The sequence below is a fragment of the Phyllostomus discolor genome, chromosome 1 (genome assembly GCF_004126475.2).
Source record: "Phyllostomus discolor isolate MPI-MPIP mPhyDis1 chromosome 1, mPhyDis1.pri.v3, whole genome shotgun sequence".
Classification (NCBI taxonomy): Eukaryota; Metazoa; Chordata; class Mammalia; order Chiroptera; family Phyllostomidae; genus Phyllostomus; species Phyllostomus discolor.
In genome coordinates, this window is record NC_040903.2 from 162209572 (window position 1) to 162234799 (window position 25228).

At 37.1% G+C, this 25228-nt stretch overlaps 1 protein-coding gene and 1 pseudogene across 5 annotated transcripts in view; both read right to left on the reverse strand.

The window, feature by feature from the left end:
- GABPB1 (GA binding protein transcription factor subunit beta 1) overlaps positions 1 to 25228 on the reverse strand; it is a 65433-nt gene that overhangs the window by 35878 nt on the left and 4327 nt on the right. The window contains exon 1 of one of the 5 annotated variants that reach the window (XM_036033416.1): positions 2625 to 2647. The exons of the other annotated variants lie outside the window; for them this stretch is intronic. The gene's annotated coding sequence lies outside the window, so the exon portion shown is untranslated. Of the gene's footprint in view, positions 1 to 2624; positions 2648 to 25228 lie in introns of those variants that run through there. 5 annotated transcript variants of the gene reach the window in all.
- LOC114492216 lies at positions 21899 to 23341 on the reverse strand (annotated as a pseudogene).

Consider the following 25228-nt stretch of genomic DNA (forward strand, 5'->3'; position numbering starts at 1 on the left):
AGACATAATAGTATAATAAACTGCCATAGAGCCACCACCTAGCTTCAATATTATCAATTTATGTCCAATCCATTACTCATGTACACATTCTATTTTGAAGCAGATATCAAACATATTTTATGTCTGTGATTTCAGTATTTATCTCTAGAAAATAATGATACCAAACTGAATTCAAAGGTTTCAAAATAGAACTGAGCTGTCCAATACAGTAGCCACTAGCCATAAGAAGCTACTGATTATTGAAATGTAGCTAGTCCAAAATGAGGTGTAAGTATAATGCATCAGATTTTAATAACTTAGTACCAAAAGGAATGTAAAATAGCTCTTTAGTTGGTCCGAAGGTTGTGGGTTATTGTTAAGCTGTAAAATAGCTCATTAATAGCTTTTATATTGATTACATGTTGAAATGGTAGTATTTTGGATATATGAGGTTAAACAAAACACATTATAAAAATTAATTTTGCCTATTTCTTTCAGACTTTTTTAAATGTGGCCACTAGAAAAGCTTTAAAGTAAATATATGGCTTGCATTATATTTATATTGGACAGAGCTGTCCTAGAAACATCTTGAAGGCACCAACTCTAGAACTGCTGGGTACAGCCAAGATTGTTGTACCCAGCAAAGCCATCACCTAGAATCAAAGGGCAGACAAAGAGCTTCCCAGACAAGAACAAAATGAAGTTCATCATCACCAAACCATTATTATATGAACTGTTACAGGGACTTATTTAAGAAAGAGAAGATCAAAACTATTAACAATAAAATGGCAATAAATACAACTAAATCTAAGTGACAAATTAAGCAAAGAAGAACAAAGAATCATACATAAGGAAAACATTTTGATGGTTCCTAGATAGGAGGGGGGTGGGGTTAATGGGTGAAAAGGTGAGGGGATCAAGGAGTACAAACAGGTAGTTACACAATAGCAATGGGGATATAAAGTACAGTATAGGAAATGGAGTAGACCAAGAACCTATAGCACAACTGACAAACACAAGGCCTGCAGGCCAAATCTGGCCCTCCACCTCGTTTTATCCAGCCCAGCACCTTGTTTCTACCCGGTGGCAGCGCCCAGTTCTCACTTAACTGTTAAGGAGTAGTTATATTTGTAGAGTCCTAAAATTACATTTGGCCCTTTGAAGGCAACCGTGAGGCCGATGCGGCCCCCAGTGAAAATGAGTGTGATACCCCTGACCTATAGCATGACACATGGACATGAACAATGCTGTGGGGATTGCCTGAGGGTGTTGGCAGGTGCTGCGTGGAGGGACAGAGGGGGGAAAAATTGGGACAACTGTAATAGCATAATCAATAAAATATAATAAAAAATAAAAACTATAGGAGATATGCATGGCTATGGCCTTTGGCCTTGTAAGACTTCACAAATTCATTTGGGGATAAAGGCACCCATAGATTCTACTAAATTCTCATCTTTGTAATCCACTATCCTTCTACCCCATTTAACTACTAGTCTTTTTTAGATCACATGTATTTATTAAAAAAAAAAGAGACTGAGGCTTGAGAAGAGTAGAAGCAGGAGGTGAAAATAACACTAGAACTCTACTGGAACCAGACCAGTAGAGGGTTTCAAATTAATCACAGAAGCATAACTTACCTGCTTACAATAAAGTGAAGCCAAGAAACTGAAGGATGTGAGAAGGACAACAGTAAACCATCAATATCCTACCCACAGTACACTGTGTAAAAATGCAGCAAGAATGCAGTAAAGAAAAAAAAAAGAATGCAAAAACTTTGATCCATTCTTTCCAAGATTTCTTATATTCATTCCTTCCTTGCACTACCTCTTTGCCTCATACCTTAAACATTACAATGGCCTCTTAGCTGACCTAACTCTAGTTTCTTCATTCTGCTGTGAGGCAATCCCCTTATAATAAATTTTCATTCGATTCAAACATTTCTGTAAGTTAATCTCTACATAATACCTAGCCTCGAAGGATTCACCATCTAGTAGAAAAGACATACAGTGTGGGGCAAAAGTAGGTTTACAGTTGTGAGTAGTGAAAGAGTTTATTCTTTTTTTAATCCTCACCCAAGGATATGTTTACTGATTTGGGGAGGGAGGGAGAAAAATATCTATGTGGGAGAAAAATATCATGGGTTGCCTCCTGTACACACCCCGGCCAGAAATTGAACCTGCAACCTTTTGATGCATGAGATGATGCTCTAATGAACCTAGCCACCCAGCCAAGGGAAGAGTTTATTCTTCTATTATTGTTTATTAATTATTATATTAATTTCCTACTTTGCCCCACCTTGTACCTCTCCTGATTCTCTTGTCTAAAATTCACATCGGTACAAGCATTTGAAGAACAATTTATCAGTATTTAGTAGAGTTAAAGATGTATCTACACTTTGACCCATGAATTCCAATGCTGGGAAGCCAGCCTATTTCCTTGTGTACTCTAAAACTTGTACACAGGAGAGGAAACATGTATAAGAATGTTTCAGAAACATTCTTTGTAATAGGAAAAAAATAAACTACAAACAAGTAGTGTCCGTCAACAAAAAATGTTTATTATAAATCTTTCCAAATAAAGTATGTGCATACACGTATGTGTGTACGTGTATGTATTCACACACTTCCCATGTGCCCATCACCCACATTCTAAATTAAAAGTTGACCATCTTGCTTCATCCTACTCCTTTACAAAAAAAAATGTACTTTAAATCTAATACATGGCATTTGGTTGTTACATCCCTAAATCAACTTTATTCCAGAACAATTTCCTTCCCCCATCTACCTCACCTCTCTTTTAATGCCCCATGACATTAAATGATCGGTTCACTGATATGTCATGTTCTGGGTTTTTTTGATTGTTTCATTTCTTTTTCATTCTTTCATCTCCCAAATTCTTATAAACAGTTAGTCTATAGTTGACTAAATTCAGATTTTAAATTCTGGACAAAAATATTTCATAGTTGATGCTATATACTTGATATTGAATCACATCAGAAAGCACATTCTTATAAAGAAGCCAAAGAACTTATATATATCACCCATGGACATGAACTAAAGGGGGGAATGCTAATGGGAGGGGGGATACAGGGCAGAGGGGGATAGAGGGGAAAAAATTGGACAACTGTAATAGTATAATTAATAAAACATACTTAAAAATTATTACAAACAAATAAAAAAGAAAGCACTTTTTTGGTTCCTTTTTAGTAATACTAAGATTAATAATTAGGTTCTTGATAGCCTGATCTTTCCACTGTAAAGTTACATTGTTTTTACTTTGAAACCAAGAAGTACTCTGTGGAGTGTTACTCTGGCACCATGTGAATATTCAATTCCCAATGAACCTTTTGCCTAACAGTTTTTACATCCATTAATGATCCTGGCCCAAAGCAACTATTTTATAACAGGCTGTAACAAATTGTGACTTTTTTTTAATTAAATTTTATTGATGATGCTGTTGCAGTTGTTCTGATTTCTCCCCCTCTACTCCTCCACCCAGCACACCACACTCCCTCAGGCAATCCCCCTGCCATTGTTCATGTGCATGGGTGTAAGTTCTTTGGCTACTTCTTAGGCTGCTCCATTTCCTATACTGTATTTTACATCCCAATGGCTATTCTGTGTCTACCAATTTATACTTCTTAATCCCCTCACCTCTTCAGCCATTTCCCACACGTCCCTCCCATCTGGCAACCATCAAAACACTCTCTGTGTCCATGATTCTGTCTCTGTTCTTCTTGTGTGCTTAGTTTGTTTTTTAGCTTCAATTGTTGATACATATATATATTTATTGCCATTTTACTGTTCATAGTTTTGATCTTCTTTTTCTTAAGTCCCTTTAACATTTCGTATAATAATGGTTTAGAATTCCTTTAGTTTTTTTTTTCTTGTCTGGGAAGTTCCTTATCTGCCCTTTGATTCTAAATGATAGTTTTTCTGTGTAGAGCAATCTTGACTATAGGTCTCCACTTTTAATCACTTTGAATATTCCTTGTCAGTCCCTTTTGACTGCAGAGTTTCTTTTAAGAAATCAGTTGACAGTCTTATGGGAACTCATGTGTAGGTAACTAACTGCTTTTCCTTTGCTGCTTTTAAGAGTCTTCTTTATCTTTAATCTTTGGCATTTTAATTATGATGTGTCTTAGAGTGGGCTACCTTGCATCCATCTTGTTTGGGACTTGCATGTCTATTTCCTTCACCAAATTAGAAAAGTTTACTTTCATTATTTTTTCAACTAGATATCCAATTTCTTACTCTTTCTCTTCTCCTTCTGATGCAATTGTTAGACCTCTTGAAGTTGTCCCAGAGGCTGCTTATACTTTCCTCATTTTTTAAGATTCTTTTTCCTTCTCATTGTTCTGATCGGTTGTTTTTTGCTTCCTTATGTTCCAAATCATTGATTTGTTCTCAGCTTCATCCACTCTACTGTCGTTTCCCTGTAAATTGTTCTTTATTGCAATTAGTGTATCTTTTGTTTCTGACTGGATCACTTTTTTAAAATATATTTTATTGATTATGCTATTACAGTTGTCCTGTTTTCCCCCTTTCACTCCCCTCCACCCTGTACACCCTCTCCCACCCATATCCCCCCTTTAGTCATGTCCATGTGTCATACTTATAAGTTCTTTAGCTTCTACATTTCCCATACTTTTCTTACCCTCCCCCTATTTTCAGCCTACAATCTACTACTACTTATTCTCTGTACCTTTTCCCCCTCTCTCCTCCCACTCCCCTGTTGATAACCCTCCATGTGATCTCCATTTCTGCAGGTTCTGTTCCTGTTCTAGTTGTTTGCTTAGTTTCTTTTGGTTTTGCTTTAAGTGTGGTTGTTAATAATTGTGAGTTTGCTGTCCTTTTACTATACATGTTTTTTTCTTTATCTTCTTTTCTTAGATAAGTCCCTTTAACATTTCATAAAATAAGGGCTTGGTGATGATGAACTCCTTTAACTTGACCTTATCTGAGAAGCACTTTATCTGCCCTTCCATTCTAAATGATAGCTTTGCTGGATAGAGTAATCTGGGATCTAGGCCCTTGTCTTTCATGACTTGGAATATTTCTTTCCAGCCCCTTCTTGCCTGTAAGATCTCTTTTGAAAAATCTGCTGACAGTCTGATGGGAACTCCTTTGTAGGTGACTGTCCCCTTATCTCTTGCTGCTTCTAGGATTCTCTCCTTCATTTTTACCTTGGCTAATGTAATTATGATGTGCCTTGGTGTGTTTCTTCTTGGGTCCAACTTCTTTGGGACTCTCTGAGCTTCCTGGATTTCCTGGAAGTCTATTTCCTTTGCCAGATTGGGGAAATTCTCCTTTATTATTTGTTCAAATACGTGTTCAATCTGTTGCTTTTCCTCTTCCCCTTCTGGTACCCCTATAATTCGGATGTTGGAACATTTAAAGGTGTCCTGGAGGTTCCTAAGCTTCTCCTCGTTTCTTTGAATTCTTATTTCTTCATTATTTCCTGTTTGGTTGTATTTTTCTTCCTTCTGGTCCACTCCATTGACTTGAGTCCCAGTCTCCTTCCCATCACTATTGGTTCTCTGTGCATCTTCCTTCATCTCTTTTATGGTAACCTGCATTTTTTCATGTAATTTGCACCCAAAATCAACCAATTCTGTGAGCTTCCTGATCACCAGTGTTTTGAACTATGCATCTGATAGATTGGCTATCTCTTGGTCACTCAAAAGAATGAGCCCTGGGGCATCACTCTGTTTTTCTATTTGAGACATGTCTCTCTCTCTCTCTCTCTCTCTTTTGGGGGAGGGGGTCTGGTTGCTCCTGTTACAGCGAGAGGCGGAGCCTTAGGTGTTCACTGGGGCTGGGCACCCCAGTCGCTAGGTTGTGACGTTGTATGTGGGGGTGGGGGTGGAAGGGAACAATGGCAATATCTCCGCTCTCCTGGCACCTCAGTACCCCTCCTGGGATCCTGGGTTGAGCGCTCTGCCCTGGTCCACAATTGCCACCACACTGGGTCCGCCAGCCACCGCTTGCGTACTCAGGGTCTACCCACTGCGATCCTGCATGCCCCAGATGGCTAACGAGCTCCCAGTTGCCTTAGGCGCCCTGTTCCTCCCTGCTATCCGCTCGCGCCAGGCGCCCCACCTGGCTCCTCCTCTCCGCCCTTCCTACCGGTCTGGATAAGCGGATCTACTTCAACTTTTTGGCTGTCCGACTTCCATTCAGATAAATTCTCTGTCAGTTCTGGGTGTTATTCTACCTCTAAATTGTTGTTGTTCTAATCTTGGTTGTGCATGAAGTATGGTGCGTCCACCTATGCCTCCATCTTGCCGGAAGTCAAATTGTGAATTTCTAATTCTATGATTCCTCCTATATTTACTATCTGGCATGCCTCATTAACTGTATACAGTTTCTACTAAAAAGGTACTTCAAATGCTTATTCACCAATTTTCAGAATAAAGAATAGGTAAAACAGCCACCTCCATTTTAAAAAATATTCTTATTGTTATACATTGTTTCAATAAATTACTCTTATTCTTTTCTTATTTCAAACTGTCCCAATTTTGGCCAATCAGAGGCCCTTCAGGTTGGCTCTTTTCTGTCTTTGAAAGCTTTTGCACTTCAGGCACAAGGTGTTCTAGTCTCACCATGTATTTTCCCTGCCCTAGTCCTGAAATCAGACATTGCTTTGAGGAGCCCTGGATTCTGAGTAGAAGTATTTGAAGACCAGCACTGGAGTAAGAGAAGTGTTCATATTTATCAAGTGACACACTTGCTTCCAGGTCTTCAGTGAACAGAACTATGAAAGAAATATAGATAGAACAGAATTCTATCTATCAGAATAGAATTAAGAAATACATTTTAAATCATAAGTTGATATTGACATAATTCAAATTAACTATCAGGTTTTTTACTTAGCTTCTTTCATGTTATATCTCTATTGGCTTCTAATATATAAGCATAAAAAGTTATTGGCTTTATTCTATAATATTTATCAACTGGTATCAAAATAAAAATACCAATATTATAACTAACAATTAAATGAATGAAATTTAAGCATTCTTTTTGTCCTTAGCATATACACCATTTACTGTTGAGCTCAAAAGTCACTTGATTGTGTTTTTCTCCATGTATTTAAATAACTTTTTAAAGGTTCACTTGTTTAGGTTTGTTCTCAATTTTAGGAATTGCTTTTATTTTGAATTATTTTTAAATATGTAACATATTTCCAAAAATCAAATGTACCACTGGTGGGGAATACTATTAACGGAGAGGTCATGCATGTTTGGGGGCAGATGGTGCATGGGAAATCTCTGTACTTCCCCCTCAATTTTGCTGTGAACCTAAAACTACCCTAAAAATATTGTCTTAAAACATCATTTTAGAGTTAACTGGGGAACTGTGTACACTGCCTTATCATGTAATGATATTAAGGAATTATGTTGATATTTCCAGGTATAATAATGGTATTATAGTTTATTTATATAATTTAGAAATAAAAACAATATATTTATGGATTAAATAATGTAATGCTTGAAATTTTCAAATAATTTGGGGATATATATGAAACTAGATTAGTCACGAACTGATCATTTTTGAAACTGGGTAATAAATACATGGGCGCCTCATTATACTCTTCTTTCCTTTTATATATTTAAAGTTTTTTATACAAAGAGCTTTTAAAAAATTTATCCTCCTTCTAGATAATACAAGGACCTTAGACCCTAAAACCCCCACTTACCCCTCCTTTATTGCCTTTTAATCCATTAGATATTTTTACTGTTTTATGTCATCAACTTTCATTTTCCAAATATGTCATTTCTTTACCTTTCAGCCCTTCATACATTTTACTCCTCATATGGCTATTTATACTTAATTAAAAATTCAGTTTCTCAGTCACACTTGCTACATTTCAAGTGCTCAATAGCCCTATGTTGCTTATGACTACAATACTGGACAGCACAGATAATATTTCCATCATCACAAAAATTTCTACTGAACAGTGCTGGATTTAAACGATCTTTAATGGGTGAGAGGTTGATAACACATTTTTGTCTAAAAAATATCTTTACTACATCATCATTCTTTAAAGATATTTTCACTGAGTGTAAAATTCTAGGTTGGGAAGCTTTTTTTTTTTTTTTTTAAATTTTATTCATTTTTAGAGGGAGAGGAAAGGAGGGAGAGGAAAGGAGGGAGAAAGAGGGAAAGAAACGATGTGTGAGAGAAACATCCACTGGTTGCCTCTCGCATGTCCACAACCAGGAGGCCTGGCCTGCAACCCAGGCATGTGCCCTGACTGGGAATCAAACCAGTGACCTTTCAGTTCACAGGCTGGTGCTCAATCCACTGTGCCACACCAGCCAAGGGAACAAGCTTCTTTCATTTCATATTGCAGATATTTCACTATCTTCTGACTTCCACTGCTATTGAGAAGTCATCTGTTAATATAATTCTTGTTCTTTTGATGATTATCTTTTCTCTAGCAGCTTTTAAGATTTTTCTCTGTCATTGGTTTTTTGAAATTTCATCAATATGCCTAGGTGTGCATTTATTTTTATGTTGATTAGGCTATGTTGGAAATACTGAATCCTGGTTTGGTATCTTTCATTGCTTCTGGAAAATACCAGCCATCATCTCTTTAAAGTCCCCATTTTCTCCTTCTTCTTCTTCTGAAATTCTAATTACGATCTCCTTACTCCATGCTCCATCTCTCTTACCGTCTTCTACAGTTTCATTCTTTTTCTTCTTCTAAGCTATGCCCCAGAAATTCTGTCTGGTCTATATTCCATATCAATAATTTTTCTGATGTATCCAATCTGCTGCAAACTACATCATTAAGTCTTAATTCAGTCACTGTATTTTTTAAAGATTTTTATTTATTTATTTTTAGAGAAAACGGAAGGGAGAGAGAAAGAGAAGAGGAGAAACATTGATGGGCCAGAGATACACTGATCGGTTGCCTCTCGCATGCCCCCAACTGGGGACCTAGCCCGCAACCCAGGCATGTGCCCTGACTGGGAATCAAACCAGCAATTTTTTAGTTCACAGGCCAGTACTCAATCCGCTGAGCCACACCAGCCAGGGCCAGTTATTGTATTTTTTATTTCCAGCAGTTACATTTGTTTTTTATAAATCGACTGTGTTTACAGTGCCACTTTTTTTGTAGTTTCCTATTTCCTGTCAAGTTTGTCATTTATTTCTGTAAACACAGTAAGCATGGCTGTTTTATCGTGTACCTTCTAATTCTAATATATAATGCCTATGAAAATATTTTTCACTGTCTGTTGTTTCTGCTGGGTTTTGCCTATGTTTCCTTGTATGCCTGGTTATTTCTGTGTGTGGTCAGTGTCCTTGAAAAATTATTTGTGGGAATGCCTAAGATGAAGGAACGTTTTCCAGGGAACACTTGCATTTGCTTCTGCCAAGCTCCTAAGGGACACTACCAGTCAGGGAACAATCCAAATTAAGTTATGACTTAAGGTTCTCTAAGCTTGCTAGGCTATGGCCACAACTTTCTAAAGATTTTTGTTTCCTTTTTCTTTTTTTCTCCTACTCTGCTCAGTGCCAGGACAATCTGCCTTGAAGTCCCTTGATGTTTGGCTGGGAGGCAGGCAATGAAAGAGGAGCTGGAGTTAGTTCTGGTCCATCCTTACCTCTCAGGTGTAAACATACAGAGTCCAATGTTTCCTACTCCCATGTGGAATAGGGAAACATATCTTGTAAGACTTTACATGTCTATATGTTGGGTAGGTTATGAGTCTTGATTTCTTTCTGCCTTACCCCACAAAACTGATGATCAGAAATCTAAATTTCTTGATGTCGGCAAACATATTCAGGGTCAAAGTGGCTTCAGTTCTCCAGGTATTCTGCTAACCTCTCTTGGTTTAGGCTTTCTTCCAGGATTTGATTTACCAGACTCCCTATCGTCTTAGTTTTTTAAAGCTTGAAAGGTACTGTATCTTCTCCAGCATTTTCAGTTGTTTTCAAAAAGAGCACTGGTCTGAAGAATCTAGCCCACTGTTACCCTTATGTAAGATATAGTTTGAAGTAGAGCTAACAAGACTTCCTGATGTTTTACAAGCCAGTGTACAAGAAAAATAGAAGTCAATGATGACATCTAGGTTTTTTTCACAACTTGGTAAAAAGTAGGATTACTTACTGAAATAAAGATAGCAAAGTAAAATAGGGTGGATCAGGTGTTAAGAATTTGGCCCCTGACTTGTTAAGTTTGACATGCTTTAGCTAGGTTATAAATTTCTTGTGGGTAGAGACAGGACTTTTTTTAGTGTCATTTGCACCCATAAGTTCTTTAGAACAGCACTGCACATATAGCTGGCATTCAAGTAACCAAGTATCTCTCTACCTCAGCACTAAAACATTTTGGACCTGATAGTTTCTTGTTGTGGGAGACTGTCCTCTGCACTGTAAGATATTTAGCAGCATAGGGTATTCAGCAGCATCCCTGGTCTCTACCCATTAGATGTCAGTTACACCATCCTCTCCTCCATTTTATAGTATCAAAAAAAATGTCTCTAGATATTGCTGAATGTCTGCTGGGAGGCAAAACCACCCCTAACTGAGAACCATTAGTTAAATGCTACCTGAATTAAAGTTAACTTCTATCCACTATGCTATTACCACCCTTTTACTCAACTGGACACATCAAAGATATATAAGAGGTAAAAGTCCATCCAAAGCCCAAACTGTAGTCCAAACCAATTCAGCATTTCTCAAGCTGTGTTTCCGAAAGCTCCAGAAGAAGGCAGTACTGAGAAAGGCAGTGGGTCAAGAGGTGAGCACAGCTTGGAAGTAACATAACAGTTTCACCCTCACTTTAGCAAAATTACCTCCAACTGTTACAGGATTCTATGTATAACATTATTTGTAATATTTAAAGCATTAAAAAAAAAAGCTTTTCCAGTAAAACATCTTCTCTTCAGATATAAAATGGTTAAAAATTGAAATCTCAAGCAAGAATTACTTAATTGCTTTTTATTGCTATTCCATACCCAAGTCTTTATTAACATATACTCAGAAAAACCTACTGAATTCATTTGTAAGTCCTGACATGCATGTGCTTTATCTATGTTTTCCTTTCACTTTTTTGACTCTAGCCAAATATAATCAGGTAAAAGCCATTTGAAATAAATCAAGACCTCAAAAATCAGATTCTATAATATAACTCATTGAAATAAATTTTAAACCCCGAATTATATTGCAAGAACTCCTTTTAGGTAACACCCACAATGTTGTGACTCCTTTCCTCCATTAGGGTCAATCTCTTACATACAGTTATTCCCAAATGTAGTGCAAAAATATTCTTGTCCTCTACTGCAACCTTCCCCTAAATCAGTTTTAATATTGTTTTAAAAATTACAATTAAATCTCGTCTACCCTAAAGATCACTTCCTCATTCAAAGTTATTATTTCTTCATATTTCAGATAACAAAAGGTGTAACTGAATTGGAACTATGCTGATTATCAAGTTCCTACATTCCATATAAGTTATGTACTTGTCATTTATACAGTCTGTTTCTCTATCTACATTCAATCCGTGCATACCAATGTCCCTATTTCACTGTAAAATTAGGACATCATTACAAAACTCGCTATGAAACCTAGAATATAAATAAATGTCTATAATCTAAGAGTAAAAAATATTTACTGATGACTATTTAATATTCACATGTAAGGTAAGGTCAAGTTCTATATCTAAAGCACATAAAGTATATACACATACACTAAACTAAAAAGGAGTAAGAATTTTTCAATTTGCATGTCCAGAACTTCCATGCACATGCCAAAACCTAACCTTCCTCCTGTACTCCCTGACAATGCTACCACCCTCTCTACCTCACAAATCAGAAATCTAAAAGCTATCCTCAACTCCTTCTCCCTCATGTCTCTACATACAGTTCGTTGGTCATCAAGTCCTTCACAGTCTACTTCACATCTCTTTTTGTCTTAACCTTTTTTTGATAATTCGAGTATTTTCATATAGTTCAAAAATCCAAACAGTGTACACACTGAAAAGTCTTAATGAAAGCATTTACACTACTTCCCACACTCCTTCTAGCCACAATAAGTAACCACCTTCACAAGCTTCATAGATGTCCCTCCAGTATTTCCACACTTACCAAAAGACGGCATTACTACATACCATTCTGCCCTTACTTTTACTTAACACATCCTGGAGATCTTTTTTCCTATTAATTCATAGAGAGCTTCCTCAGTTTTTTGTATAGCTGCTTAGTATGCTGTTGTGTGCATAAGCCTTATTTTATTATAGATGGACACTTCTGCTACTGTAAGCAACACTGTAATTAATAACTTTATAAATGTATCATTTAATTTCACATAACTGTAAGATAAATCCACTAAAGCAGAATTATTGGAACAAAGATAAATACAAATCTAATTTTGACAGATATTGCCTAATTGCCCTCATATCATTTTTAAATTAGTCAGTCCTTTCCTCTCCATTCTCTTTGCCACTGCATTCTCCTTCCTGTATTAATGAAGTACCCCTAAGTGATCTCCCATCCTTCTCCAACTACTGTCCACCCTATTGCCAAACTAATCACTATTTTTAATTAAGTTTCAAATATACACTATAATCTTCTAATTTTAGAATGTTAAAAATTATTGAAAAGGCTTAAGTTTCCTACGATCATCCCTCCTTATGTCTACACCCAAAACCCAAACCTGTATCCACTACCTATGAGTTAACCACTATTATCAGTTTAGTATTTATCTTACTAGACCATATTCCTTGCCATTGCATGAATATAACACAGTATTGATTTAGATTTTTCCTTATTTATAGAAATGCTATCATACTGCATATACCGCTGTACAATTTATCATGCAATGGGTTATGTAACTTATTCATTTTTTTAAATTGTTACAGGTTCTTCCACAGGATGAATACACGAATTTACTTGCTCATTTTCCTACGTATAACCAGTTTTGCTTATTTCCCCATTTTTTGCTATTATAAATAGTGCTGCAATAAACATACCTATACATGCCTCCTTATACACACAAAGAATTGTCTGTCTAGTATAGAAAGTGGACAGATTTTTTTGGGAATAGCATTTTAAATTAATACATACTACCACCAAGTACTCACACCAATTTACACCCCAAAACTGCCTATATAATTTGTACTCCCAACAAGTTTATAGTATTTATTATTACTTTTCAACCTAGCCAATTTTCGCATTACCAAGCTTTTTAAGTTCTGCCTGTGTTGGGTGAACCAAAAAATTGTCATTCTGTTTTAATACCTATCTCTCAAATTACGTATGAGATTATATACCTTGTCAAATGTTTGTTGGCCTCTTATATTTCCTTTTCTGAAACTGCCACCTCATATTTTTTAATTATTTTCCTATGTCACTTTCTTTATAGAAGTACATTATATATATTTCTGGTTTATTATATATGTTGCAAAAATTCCTCTCAGTCTGTTTAAAATTTCTACATTTTAAACATAGTCAAAGTCTTAAACTGTGGTCAAATTTATCAAAATAGCTTTCTAAAACATATATAATCATTATTCCAATCATTTATAAAAACACTAGGATTTAACCACATGTACATTTAACTTGAAGTGAAAAATAATTAAGGAGTTGGCCACTTACCATTCTACCTCATAAACATAAGTCCAAGAATTAGCCTGAAATGTGAATGTCCCTTTTCTTAAGTAGGTCTCAATTCTCAAATGTTTCTTTAGAGTGGATTTCACATTATAATGGGTGAAAGTTTAATGTTTAAAAAACATTTTTGGGGGGTGCAACTTTGCCCATAAATGTAGGCCAACTTCTTTTAGAGCACAATTGAGAAAACAGTGCTATGTTTCACCACTAGAGGAAAAACTAACTATATTGGACTTATTGAGAGATGGTATCTTTATTTCCCATGTGGCAATTTCCTACAAATAATTTTGACTAATTTTCACCTAATTGCAAAATCCTTGAATAAGTGATGACTCCACTGCATTTCAGACCATTAAGGACCTAGCCCAGACCACACTGCAACCTCATGAACTCACCACTTTCCCCTAGGATTCTCATACTATTCCTTTATGTTATTGTGCCTGAGAAGTCTTTTCCTTATCCCAATTTACCTGACCAAATATTCATATCCTTCCTCCAAACCCAGTTCAGACACTACCTCCTGAACAAGCTCCCCTTGACCTTCTCAGCAAAAAGAATTAATCATTTCCCTACTCTTTCATTGTGCTCTGAGCATACTTCCATTAATATACAAATCCCACCATATTATGAACAATCTGTTTACAAGCTCCCCTCTCCCGTAAGCTTCAAGAAGTCGGGCAGGGTTTATCTTAGTCATAAGGATATTTTCTCGCAATCTCTAGCATCCTACTCAATAGCTATTTGCCAAATTAAACAAGTCCTCTCTAGTCAGCACTACAGCAAGCACTAAAAACCTATACACAAAATAAAATTGAAATTGTACACATGCACACACACAGCAGTGTGTATCTATACTAACAATGTAAAATACATTTCTTATTGTGGATCACAGTAAAAAATATTTTGAAAGCTACTTCCATAACTGCTATGAATACAGAAAAGCTTTAAATTACCAAATAAAATGACATAGTTAAGGAAGACTTCTTTAACATCTTAACCATTTGAAGTGTGCACTACCTCTCTAATCTCATCTATCACTCTCCCTTATTCTTCTACTCTAGCCAAGCCAAACCTGTTCCCACCTTAGGGTCTTGGATGGACATGTTTCCTTTCCCTAGAAAGCTCTTCACTTAGATAAATGCATCCTTTACTCCTTCATTCCAGACACCCAAACACAGAAGCTTTCCCCATCAGCTAATATATCAACCACCTCCCCCCTTCTATGCCCCTGTTCAGTTTTATTCCTTTTCACTGCACTCATTACCACCTGACATTTGTTTACAGCGCCCCTCCCCCACCCCACCCCAATGTCAGCTCCAAGAAAACAGAGACTTTGCCTTCTGTTTTGTTCATTACTATAACACCAGAGATTAGAACAGTGCCTGGCACAGGGCAAACATTTCTGAACAGGCTTTGACAGACAAGGAAAAGGAAAAGGAAAAGGAAGAACACATGGAGCTGTGCCTGAACATGGTATATTACAGAGGAAATATGAGCTTGATAATAATGTTAAGGAGTAAAAAAAAAAAAAAAGAATATAATAAGAAAAGGTTTGAAAACCAGAAAGTAGAGTTTGGACTTTATCCTGTAGACCATTGGGAGTTATTCAACATATTGAGCAAATGGTAATCCATTCAAACATTTATTCAGCACAAGTTCAATTCACTTTGCTTGGCACAATGCTGAGTGCAAAGGTCAATACCACATGTTTTCTCTTCAGACAGCTTAGGTTTAGTAACAGTGAGTTCAAAAAAGTTTTAGAAAAAATTATTCTGGCAGACATACGCAGGATGGATTTGGAGGAAGGAGACTCAAGTTAGAAAGGTCAAATAACAGGCAATGCAGGATCCCAGGACAAACTGAAATCCAATAAAAAATAACCTCAAGAACTATGCTGACTGCTGGATATAAGAAATAAAGGAGAACGTGCATCACAGAAAACTTTAAGATTTAAGTGTGATGATGGTAAAACAAAGAAAATGGAACAGACTGGAAGTTGGATGATAATAAATCTAAAAGTGATGGAAATTCCTTTAGCCGCCTATTGGGCATATGCAGTAAACCATTGGGAGATACAAACCTGGAGAGGACTCATTTAGGAGGCATCAGCATACCAAACATCCACCTGATAGAAGACAAAGACGAGAGGAGAGGATCAACTACTGAAGGGAATAACGACAGTGGTCAGAGGATCATGAAACAAAGAAAGAAACAGAAAGTAGTAGTCAGAAAGGGAAGACCAGGCAGGATGGCACACGAACATGAAGGACAAGTAAAGAAAGAATGTTAAGAAGCGTAGGTGAAAATCAGTATATTCATTCCTGCACTGCATAATGATATTTCAATAGACAATAGACTGTATACACAACAGAAGTCATGTAAGATTATAATGGAGCTGAAAAATTCCTATCACCTAGTGTTGGTATAGCAGTACTAATGTCATGTGTGTGATGATACTGATGTAAACAAAACTACAGTGCTACCAGTCATATAAAATGTAGCACATACAATTATGTATAGTACATAATACTTGATAATGATAACTATGTTACTGGTTTATGTATTTACTGTAACATATTTTTTATTATTACGTTAGAAGGTACTCTTTCTACTTATTAAAAAAAAAAGAGAGTGTGCAGAGTTTGCACTTTCCCTTTCTACCAAAGACTGTGCCTCCCTGCCTGAGCTGAAACACACAAGATGTCTCACCAAAGCAGAGGGGAGCAGACCAGCCCAGTGCAAAGCAGACTGAGGTGGAGCACAGCAGAACTGTCCAGCCTGAGTGGGCCTGGCCCCAGGGCTGTTCTACAACCATGCTGTTTTCACAGCTGTGCTGTATTGCAATTGAGCTGTTCCACATTGAATAAAGCATCCTTCTTTATCACACACACATACAAAAACAAAGTTTGCTGTAAAACAGCTAGCTGTATTATACACGCAGCAGCCACATACATCTCATGTTTACTGTGTCTCTTGATTGCATCATTTCTTCTTCTTAATTTAATCTCATGTTGTTTTGCACAGAGACGAGTATAGGCTTGTAGCCTAGGAGCAACAGGCTGTATCGTATAGCGTAGGTGTGTAGTAGGCTAGACCATCTAGGTTTGTATAAGTGCTTCACATGACGTTTGCACAATGATACAATCACCTAACAAATGTATCCCCTCCATTAAGTGGCACATGACTGCCTGAGTAAAATCAGGATGAAGGTAATACCACTGGCAAGAAGGATGTTTCTTAAAGTGATAGTCTGAAATATGACATTACATAATTGCAACAAGCTAGGGAAGAAGTAGTAAAAAAATTGAGGGCAACAATTTTAACTAACATCTTTAAAAAATTTTTTGAAAGAGAAACAAAGGAGTAAACTGGAAAGAACAGTAATGACAGTTAATCAAAGTTCATTTTTTTCCTCCCCAAATAAACAAGTCTGTATATATGAGGGTGGACCAGCCCTCCTCTCAAAAAACAGAATTGTCTTCTGGAGGGCAGGCCCCTTGTAGTCAAGCTTCCCCCAGTGGGTGAGTGTTCTAGGAACCCATCTGCATCAGTGTACCAGCTGGCTTTGTGAGAGGCTGCATTCGGCTTCAGTAAATTTTTCTTGAAGACTGCTTCAGTGCACTTTCCCATTTCATAGTGGGTGATTTACAAGTATACCTGCCCACAACGAGCTGAGTGTTCAGCTTTTTTTGACCAAAAATGGCATGATATCCATGCTCCACCATTGATTCTTTCATGTTTTGCTGGATAAAAGGAGTCCTCAAACGGAAACATTTTGCCTATGTGGAAGAGATGAAGCAAAAAACGGCAAAAGCACTAAAAAGCATCAAAATCAAAGATGGCAATGTAGGCAGCCATGGATCACCTCTTCACAAACCCACATCAAAATATAGAACAACAATCACTCAGAACCATCAGAAATTGAGTTGAATGGAAGTCTGACAATTATGGAATAAAGAAACCACATCCATCCAGACTGGTGCCATACATGGCAAGCTGGTGCCATATATGAAACTCCACCAACCTAGCTAACACTGTTGGACCTGCTTTGGAGATGCCTAGAGACTCTGCCCCACCCAACTTACAAGCAGACCCAAGCTGCTTTTCCGTATGAATGGCTGGTCTTGGTTCCTGCTACACAATTTCCTAAATCCTCTCAAACAAGCACGAACCAGCTTCAGTAAGCCCTAGCAGCAGCCAGCCTAGATCCACAGCTTGGCTTTGCCTAGGAATCTCCAGGGCAAGTACAAGTAGCAGCCATCTCAGATTGCTTTTCAAGGGTCCCCGGGCAACACAGGTGGGAGCTGACCCTGGCCTGCACCACCCAGGAAAACCCTGGGCCAGCGCACCCAGTGGACAACTACAGTCCACACTGGAGCACCACCACCCTGCCCTTGCACAGCTGATCCTCCACAGAGAGTGGAGACTGGTGGTCAGTGATCACTGCCAGTCTTTGCAGCTGACTGGCCTGAGTAAAGCCCTCCCACTGACCTGCCAACAGCAACCAAGGCTCAACTACAAAAGGAAGAAAGTACTAAGCCCACACGAAGGGTGCACCTTGAGTACCTAGCCTGGGTTATAGGGGAGGCTGTGCCACTGGACCTTACAGATCTAATGTAGATAATACATTAGCCCACACTACCAAGACACGGAGTCAAAGCAGTTCTATGTAACACATAGAAACAAACACGCTGCCAAAATGAGGAGGCAAAGAAACATGGCCCAAATGAAAGAACAGATCAAAACTCTAGAAAAACAGCTACACAAAATAAAGATAAGCAATCAAGCTATCAGATGCAGAGTTCAAAACAGTTGATAAGGATGCTCAAGGAACTTAGTGAGGGGCTCAAGAACATAAAGAAGATCCAATCAGAAATGAAGGATACACTAACTGAAATAAACAATTTTCAGAGAAACAACAGTTGAGTGGATGAAGCTAAGAATCAAATCAATGATTTGGAACATAAGGAGCCAAAAAAAAAAAAAAAAAAAAAAAAAAACACAACCAACCTGAACAATAAGGAAAAAAAGAATCCAAAAAAATGAGGATAGTATAAGCAGCCTCTGGGAAAACTTTAAAAGGTCCAACATTCGCATCATAAGGGTGCCAGAAGAAGAGAAAGAGCAAGAATTTGGAACTCTATTTGAAAAACAGGGAAAGAAAACTTCCCTAATTTGGTAAAGGAAATAGACATGAAGTCTAATAAGCAGAGTCCCAAGCAAGATGGATGCAAAGAGGCTCACTCCAGCATGTATCATAATTAAAATATGAAGGGTTAAAGATAGAATCTTAAAAACAGCAAGAGAAAAAAAATTAGTTCCTACAGAGGAGTTCCCATAAGGCTGTCCGCTAATTTCTTTTTATATTTTAATATTTTTTAAATTTATTTTCAGAGAGAGGGGAAGGGAAAGAGAAAGAGAGGGACAGAAACATCGATGTAAGAGAGAATCATCAATCAGTTGCCTCTCACACACCAGTAACCAGGGACCTAGCCCACACCCCAGACATGTGCCCTGACCAGAAATGGAACCAGCAACCTTTCGGTTCACAGGCCAGCACTCAATCCACTGAGCCGCACCAGCCAGGGCTATCAGCTGATTTTGTAAAAGAAACGTTGCAGGCTAGAAGAGATTGGCAAGAAATATTCAAAGTCATGAAATGCAGGGACCTACAGCCAAGATTGCTCTACCCAGCAAAGCTATCATTTAGAATCAAAGAGCAGATAGAGCTTCCCAAACAAGAAAAAAACTGAAGGAGTTTATCATCACCAAATCATTATGATATGAACTGTTAAAGGGACTTATTTAAGGTCAAAATTATGAACAATAAAATGGCATGAAATACTTATCAATAATTTAATGTAAAAAACAAACTAAGCAAACAAGAAGAACAGAGACAGAATCATGGATACAGAGAGTGTTTAGTTGGTTGCCAGATAGATGGAGGGTGTTGGGGACAATAGGTAAAAAGGAAATAGGTGAGAGGATTAAGAAGTACAAATAGGTAGTTACAGAATAGCCATGGGGATGTAAAGTACAGTATAGGAAATGGAGTAGCCAAAGAACTTACAGGAGACCCATGGACATGAACAATGGTGTGGGGATTGCCTGCAGGAGTGGGGGGTGCTGGGCAGAGTGGAGCAAAGAGGGAAAAATCAGGACAACTATAATAGCATAATCATTAAAATATAATTAAAAATAAGTAAATTAAAGGCATCAAAATCAACGAGCTCAACACCCTGGCTGGCATAGCTCAGTGGATTGAGTGCAGGCAGCGAACCAAAGTGTCGCAAGTTTGATTCCCAGTCAGGGTACATGCCTGGGTTGCAGGCCATGACCCCCAGCAACTGCACATTGATATCTCTCTATTTCTCTCTCTCTCTCTCTCTCTCTCTCCCCCTCCCTTCCCTCTCTGAAAATAAATAAAATCTTTAAAAAAAATCAACAAGTTCAAAAACTGTTTTGAGCAGTGGAAAAAACAGCTCAATAGGTGTATTGGATCAAATGGAAAGTATTAATACTTTGAAGATGACTACAGTTTAAACATGTAAGAATAAATACACATTTTTTAATAAATAAATCGAGTTTAGGAATCTAAATGATTCCTCATACTTGAATGCAGAGAAACAACCACTGCAATTAATGGTCAAAGTGACTGAAACCAAGGAAAGGTGTGGCAGCAAGATTCCTACAAAAGCAAAAGATTCTATTAATACTTCTGTTCAGTTTACAAAGATGGAAAAATAGAGATTTTCCTGGTGACAACTTTAAAAACTGTGCAAATTTATATTATCAATGGCATCTTTTGAGGGAGAGGAAGAACATGAGACAACAGAAAAATCTGAGATTTACAAAATAATTGCCAAGAAGTAGCAAAGGCCCATTGGAATTGTTAAGCATATATTTAGCATGGCGAAAAATATTTTCATAGTCATTCACCTTCCTCCACAGATACACTGCAACCTATAAGGAAAACAGAGAAAATAGTGGAAAGATTTGACAAGAGCCTAGTAAGATATGAAAGAGGTGACTCATGTCAAGTTCAAGCTTTATCTCATACATGTAGGAATAAGCTAAGGGCAAGAAATTGAGGGTCCCTAGAACAGAATAGATAAAGGAACACAGTAATCACATGGGCAAAGATAAAAAGAGTTCACACAAGCCAGTTAGGATGTAAGGAAAGTATTTTAGATCATTCACTTACATACCTACCGTTCACTATAATCTGATTGATTGTATGACTCCTCCACCCCTTAATTTGTATGTTGAACTCTTAATGCCCAAAGTGATGGTATTCTAATACCTTCTAAGGTGAGGCCTTTTGGGGAAGTGATTAGGCCGTGAAGGCAGATAGATCATGAATGAGGTTACTGTCCCTATGAAAGGAAACCTGAGATAGTTCCTTCCACTATGGGATTGTACAACAGAGAAGTCTGCAACCTGGAAGAGGCTTCTCATTACAACCCAACCATGCTGGTGCCCTGATCTTAGTCCTAATAGCCCCCAAAACTAAGAGAAATAAATTTCTGTTGTTTATAAGCTCAGTCTCTGGCAGTTCAAACAGACTAACATAGCATTATTCACAATAGCCAAGATATGGGAGCAACCTAAGTGACTGATGATCAGTGAATGGATAAACATATATACATACACATTGGAATATTACTCAGCCATAAAAAATGAAAATTTACACCATGGATGGACCTAGGATATTACACTAAGTGAAATGTCAGCCAGAGAAGGGTAAATACTATATGATCTCCAATGAAAAAAACGAAAGACTCATAACTATTAAGAACAAACTGATGACTGACATGCGGGAGAGCACTGAGGGGATGAGTCAAAAAAGTGAAGAGAAATAAAAGGTACAAACTTACTGTTATAAAATAAATAAGTCATGGGGATATAATGTACAGCATAGAGAATATACTCAATAGTGTCATAACACTATTTACTTAAAACACATAATAGATGGTCACTAATCGTGGTAAGCATATCATATATACATTTTGAGTAAGTATGTGTTGTACCTGAACCTCATAATATTGTATGTCAAGTATATTTTAATTTAAACATTTACCTGCTTAGATACATGGTAAATTCTGTAGACACAAAGGAATACAGGAGTAGGTTTTTTGCTGTTGTTTTGTTTTTGTGACACCCTGAGAATCTTTATTGTAGCCAAAATATACCCACCCACCATATATCTAAAGTAAAATACAGCATGACTTTTCCTAAGGGAATACTGTTCTACTAAGGACAGAAAATGAGAATAAACAGGGGAGTGAATATGAAAAAGGTAGAGAAAAAGATCATTCTTATTGTCCCTTCCCCCTACTCTAGTCAAAATTACTTATGAATGGATCACTATTTCCCTTGTTTTCAAATTATCTTAGGAAAACATTTAGAATTACAGCAAACACAGCATTTATAAGTGAATTTATGCGGAACAGTTGTCAAAGTTCAAAATACCATGAAAGATCTTGAGAAGACAGTGGAGTATTTCACATAAAAATAACTGAATGATCAGGTCAGCCAGGCCCAAAATGATGATGAAAACATGAAAGATTAATTTGGGCCATGTCAGTCTTCTTGGCGGAGGTAAATTATATAGATGAGAGATGGACAGATGAACACAAAGGCCAGGCCGCAGGCTATCCCTTAAGATCATCTAATTCCTCCTCCATGTTTGGGTATAAACTGGCCATGATCACTCCAGCTCCCACAATAATTAGATTAGGAATCAGCACATGGAAAATGCTAGGATAAATGTCTCCAAAGATGTGCCCCATTAATGCCAAGTAGCCTAGGAGTGGGCACACAGTCATCATCTGTTCTATACAATCTTTGGGTAACAGTGGTGAAAGAAATGAAGCAGAAACCAGGACTCCAGCATAAAGTTCATGTCACCAGCATATAGGCAATGGACAAGTCCCTCACATTGTTTTCCTGGTTCTTATTATTCTTTAAGACTGTGATAATACAATTATGAATAAAAAAAGCAAGGGCAAGCAATCCAGTCAACTGTAGAAACAGAAATCTTTATCTCTGGAACAAAAACCTCTGTTGGTGTACCAGCAGTATCCAACCTGCGTCCTGCCCTGTGCAGCTCAGGATAGCTATGAATGCAGCCCAACACAAAATCATAAATTTACCTAAAACATATGAGATATTTTTGTGATTATATGTCACAATGTATTTAATGTGTGGCCCAGAGATGCCAAAAGTTTAGACACCCCTGTAAACCAATGAAATTCCAAATGAAATCCCAAGCAAATAGCCTTCAAAGTGACAAGGAAAATCAAACACAGAATGGACACTGTGCCTAGGATATTAAAATTTGAAAAAAAAAGGAGGGCAATTTGACATTGAGCAGTGGCAGGAGGAGTCTTATAAGGTAAAAGGGCACTTAAGCTTATTCCACCACTTTTCAAACTGCTGAGGTCCATGTCACAGGCGTAGAGGATCACAGGGCCACCGCTGGGGCAGCCATTCTCTGCACTTGGACGAGTCAGAGTTGCTATCATTGGTATTCAATACAGCATCTGTGTCATTAATGTGATAAATAAAGCAGAAAATACACTTTCTAGCACTAAAAACTAGACATAAGTACCTAACAAACTATCAATAAACTCTCATTTTTCCAATTAGAGACACCAAGGAGAAAAGGAGACTCAACCACTGCCTGAAAGAGGCAAAAAAATATCTGTGATATTCCCAAGCAGTGGAATCCATAGCATATTTTTTTAATCAAAGAAAACAGAAGTGAACATTTTCTGATATTTTCTTTTTAGTTTTTAATTTTTTAATTATGGATTACAAAGCTATATAGCATGAAAATGTGTTTTAATATTAAAATAGGACTCAAAATTTAATAGTCTACAGGTTCCTTAACTGCAATTCCAAAATCCAAAAAAGCTCTGAAACCCAAAACACCTTATTTAGCAGTAAAAACTTTACCTGAACTGACATGAAGCTATTTATAATCTTATTTACCCTATTTAATGTAAACATTCATACATTTTCCTGCAGAAACAGTAACATGTTTAAGGACTCTGTTGAAAAGTTACATAGCATTATTACCTTGCCTATATCTGAAAAATTTCTTAATTCCAAAACCTATTAGACTCCAGGTGTTTTAGTGGGCTATGACCCTATAATATTACTAACATTTACTGAGTTATCAACTATGTGTCAGACACTGTTCTGATCACTGTTTATGCAGTAACTCATTTAATCCTCCCAACCACCATATGGGAGGTGTAATTATCCCCATTTTACAAAGGAGGAGCTGAGGCACACAGTGAATAAATTACCTCAAGTCACACAGCTAGAGTGTAACTAGACTAGAATGAATACAACATTTAAAACATTACACATAAGTTGAAGAAAACAACCAAACAGAGAACAGCCCTGGCTGGTGTGGTTCAGTGGATAGAGCACCAAACTGCAAATCAAAGGTCCCAGTTTGATTACTTCAGGATGTGTGCCTGGGTTGCAGGCCAGACCCCTGGTTGAGGCAACTGATCAATGCATTTCTCATACATCACACATCAATATTTGTCTCCCTCTGTCTCTCTCTAAAAATAAAAATCTTAAAAAAAAAAGAGAGAGACCTGATTATTATGATAGAATGGTTAGGAGTCAGTGATATTTTTCTCTAGTCAATTAATATATTACTTTTATAATGTTAAGGAATAAAACAAAAAATGCACATTTCATGCAAATATAAATTTTCATTTGTGAATTCCTAACTTGCATCAACTGTATAGTATAAAATCAAAACTAACCTTATGTTAACATCTTTAATTCTTAATTAACATATAACATCTTAATTTTTATTTAATCTTTTAAATTACAATACACAATACATATTCCTAGAAGTTCAGAAAATGCGAATAAGAAAAAAAATCACCTATAAATCTACACTCAGAAATAACCACTGAACAATGCAAAAAAGAAAAATGACTCATGCATGTGGACAACAGCGTGGTGATTGCAGGGGATGGGGCACTGGCGGTAGAAGAGGTTATATGGGGAATAAATGGTAATGGAAACAATACAGTAATAAATAAACTGTTTTAAAGAATTTCTTTAATTAAAAAAAGCACATATCTTTACAGATGTCAGTATGTTTTGTTTCTTGATCAAAATGGATTAATGTTTTTTTCACTTCCATATACCAAGACATCTTTTCATGTCTTTACATTCTTCTAACATCATTTCAATGACTAGGCAGTACCACACTGCAGGGATATAGTCCAGCAATTACTGAGATATTCAGGCCATTTACAATACCACCGCATAACCACCAAGAGTCACTGGCTCTGGAGTCAAAGTCCTGGCTCTACCACTAACTTTACCACCTTGGGAAAGTTACCTCATCTCTCTACAGCTCAGTTTTCTCTTCTGAAAACTGGGTATATTACCTACTTTATGATTAATGGGGGCTTAAATATTGTAATACACAGCTTTTATTATCAACAATGTTGCAATTGGTGTGCTCACAAGCTACCAATTTAATAGGATCTTTATTACATCAAGGTAAATTGGAATTTCTACATCAGAAGGCTTTCAAGTCTGTCAAATTGCAGATGGGTTTAAAGACCTCGTCAAATAGGTCTCATT